Source organism: Meles meles, chromosome Y, assembly GCF_922984935.1.
Source record: "Meles meles chromosome Y, mMelMel3.1 paternal haplotype, whole genome shotgun sequence".
NCBI lineage: Eukaryota > Metazoa > Chordata > Mammalia > Carnivora > Mustelidae > Meles > Meles meles.
Window position 1 is genome coordinate 22,076,813 of NC_060088.1, and position 3,968 is coordinate 22,080,780.

The window sequence follows — 3,968 nt, forward strand, 5'->3', positions numbered from 1 at the left end:
GCGCCAAGTTCTTTGGCGCCCATCGAGGTACCTCCTCGAACACTGCCCATCACCAAAGCACACCAAGAAATGATAATCTTAACACAGTGTCAACAGTTATTGTCTCTGATCATGGTTCCCAGGCTGTCTGCACCTGGTTGCTTGCTGGTGTCCTCTCCACGAGATACAGAGTGTTCTGCAGTTCTGGAGTCTATGTCTGCAAATCATGCTGATGTGGAATCCCCGGGCCTCAAGACCCTTGGGTTGCAAGTACTCATGTCATTCAGACACTCTCCATTTCTCCGCCAACAGCTCTGGGTCGACATTCAAATTGTGGGTTCTAAGTGTGCTCTTCTCCCCTGGGCCTTTGTCTTTGGCCATGGATCCCTGCCCTCTGAAACACCAACCATCCAATTCTCCCATAATCCCTGTCTACATCCTTCTCCCATGGTCTCACGCCTTCTTCTCTCTTTCGCTGTGGAGTATGAGTTCTAGGCTTCAGGTCCATACGTGCCCATGCCATGTTTACATTGATTTTGTCATCTTCTACTTGTGCTGATGGCTGAAGACAAGCCTGGAGCTCCCAGGCCCTTCTACCATCTCCATGTGCTACAAATGCACTGCGGACTCTTATGAAGCCATAAGCAAGAAGGCATTCTTGCTCCTTTTGACATGTGGCAGAAAGGGAGAGAGCATCGGGCTATATCGTATCTGTCAGTCACAGAAAGACAACTACCATATGATTGCACTCACTCATGGGATTTTAGAAACATGTGAAAAAGCAAGAAAAAGGGACAGGCAATTAGACTCTCGCCAGCGACACAAAGTGTGGTGTTTGTTCCAGGCAGGCTAGTCAGAAACTGCATTTCTAAAAGTCGGTCAAATGTACATTCAATGCAGGAATTGCGCCCGAATGGGGGTAACGTGAGTTTCCACTGTGTTTGAAGGTGAAATGTGATCTGGAATAGAGCAGCTTCATATCTCTTAAAATATCATTCAGCGTTTTGTGAAACACACACACACACACACACACACACAAACACACACACAAACACACTAAAAAGAGTCCCAGAGAAGATAGGGAGCAAGTGAGGAATAGCACTCATAGAAGCAAAATTCAGAGAAAATACCATTAAAAAACAAAAGCTCCGAGAATCAAAGAAACAAACAGTCCAAACTGGATAAGTTGACTCCTTACCTTTCAAGAATTAAATAATTAATTAAACAACCTTACCTAAAAGACCACTCCACACAAGTATACCAGCATACCGGAGTGAAAAGGATAAATTCCAAGTCACATACGCACTACCATGACAAGATCATGAGTCAAACATATTTGACGTCTCAGGTAATATCTTTTGAAGCAGCTTTGGAGGCTTTTGAAGCAATCCTTAAACATCTCCCAACACACAGAAAGCCAGGTTCAAATCAATTCCCTGGTGCACAACTCGAGACATTTAATGGTAGTGTCGGCTTTTCTCATCTATTCCCAAAATGTTGGAAGAGGCAAGACTCTGATTTACAATGTCCAAAGACCCAATTCACATAAGGACCTTTTAGGAAACCAATTGCATACCATTTTAATCAGTAAGATAATAAAACTAGAATTCATTTCTCTACTCTTTCTTTCTTCACCTACATGTGAAATGGCCTGTTCTGCTTTCCCGTCATTATTTTTTCTTATATTTGGCAAGCCAGTCTTTCATCCATCTAACGTTTTTTGACATAGTGTTCCCTGATTCTTTAGTTACATATACCATCAAGGGCTCATCCTCATATAATGCCACACCACCACACTACCCTTATAGAGTTACCTCTTTACATCATGTCCTGTTCTCCTCTAACCCTCAGCTTTATCCCCAGAGTCTGAGTCTCTCCTGGTGCGTCTCACTGAATTCTAATCCTTTCATTTTCCATTACTAATACTCATGTCCATGGTATACCTCATGGGCCACCTAGGAGTGAATCCATAGGATATATCCCTTGGTCTGCTTGCATTTTCATTTGGAAATCATCTTCTTTATCATCATCTTCATAATCATCTTTATCCAATAGCCCTTACAAGGGGATCTCGGCTCCTTCCACTCTGATGCTAGAGGGGGCATCGTATGCCATCGATGTTGGCCGTTCATTTTCATCTGTATAAAGAGAGTTCCTCAACATGGCTCTCCCAACAAAAATGGCATTGTGCATTAAATAATGATGACAAGGAGTACTGACCAGGGCTCTTTCTTTAGGGGTGGCGATCATGCAGAATTTCACTCTGCATGAAGCCTTTGCAACGGTGTTTAATGTAATGTCAGGTAGACAAAGCCTTCTTCCCTTAGGATTGGTATTTCAGGACACTAGCAGTTAAGGACACGGACAGCACAACCCATCCCTGCCTTGGCAATTTTCCTGGAATGATGAATTTCCTTCCCTTCTTCCTTCCTCAACTTCCATACTGACCAAGCACCAAAGGCAGACCTTACAGCCAAGAAACCATAGGAAACAGAAGCTAAGAATGGACCCTCTCACCCAAGGATATCCAACCTCCCAGAGACCTAGTAGTAGCCAAGAGGACTCGCTGTCGATTGAGATCTCTAGAAATTGCAGGGGAAAGAGGAACACCTTGCTCTCTCTGGAGAAATGTCGGTCTAAAGAATTGTACACAGAACATCGTTTTCTTTTCTCTTTGTAGAGAAAGTGGAAGTGGGAATGAAATAGAAAAGACCAACTGAGATCATGATCAGGCTAACAGGGCTCTTTCTTTTTCCTTCCCAGAAATTTCTACATGAAGCCATAGGACTCAGAAATCATGAGAATGGGATTGCTGCTTCAGTGAAGTCAGCTTCTGTGACGTCACAAAGTTCTGAGTTCCTAGCAACCACTCCTCACCAAACCACGCCTCATCACTTCACCTGGCTGGAGTAGTTCTGGGTCAGCCAGGAGTATCAAAATCACTCCAATCCGCTGGAGCTGCCTGGGTATTTCCCCAAGAGAGTTTGGGAAGCGATTTGGGATCACCTTCTCCATGTCCGAATTTGTAGTCTTTGGCCAGAACTGTCACCACCAAACCTCTGGACACCTGAGAGGGGCAAGAATCCACAATTCCATATTACCAACATAAGGTCAAGAAGGAGTCAGGAGTAAAAGCAGCCTCACACGGGGAACTCCATTCCATACACATGTTCATGGTACTCACACATTTTCAGGATGCTTCTGACCAGTAAAAGCGCCCCCCACCCACCAAGGAAAGCTCAGAGTTAACACCCAGAACCATACCAAAGACATGTCCGGAGTCGTCAACTGTGAGGACACGAGTTCTTCTTGCATCTCCAGAAATCGTGCCATAAATGCCTCCCAATATTCACAGCTCACCAAACATTAAAGGCAGAACCTACTCCCTAGAGGCTTAGGCCCAGGACGGACTCACCTGAATGGAGCTCACAGGAGCAAGCACGGAGCCTCTTGGAAGAGAACCAATTCACACGGGAATCCTTTGGAATAGGCTTTCGGGCAAGTTTCAGGAATACAACATGAATCTACAAAAGGTCTCTGTCTTCTCTGTATTTTAAACCTGCCTTCTCTTATCTACCCTGAAGATAATTTCCTTAGGAAGTATAGCTCATGGAGTGCCCAAAGGCTGGCACTTGAGAGAGTCTCAGGTGTGTGTGACATGCTCTCTGGGGTTGTGTTGTGGCTGTCCACTCTACTGTGGATTCGTCCTCTGCAGAGGCTCTCATTGCCTTCCATTCAGAGTGTGTGGGGTCTGGGCCAAATATGGTGAGGTTAAGCTTCGTATATTTGGTGTGCCAATGAACGTGACTTTCAACCCACTCCACAAAACTTCAGGCCTGCTGAATTCTGTGGCCAGGTGAGAGGATGTGGGCAGGGCTTTCTTCTAGTCCGCTGCAGGATTTCCTGTTCTACTGGGACTAAGCAACGTGGCCTGAAGAAGACAGTCCCAACAGTTTTCCAGGTATGGGAATCCGTGATTGCTGGTTGGG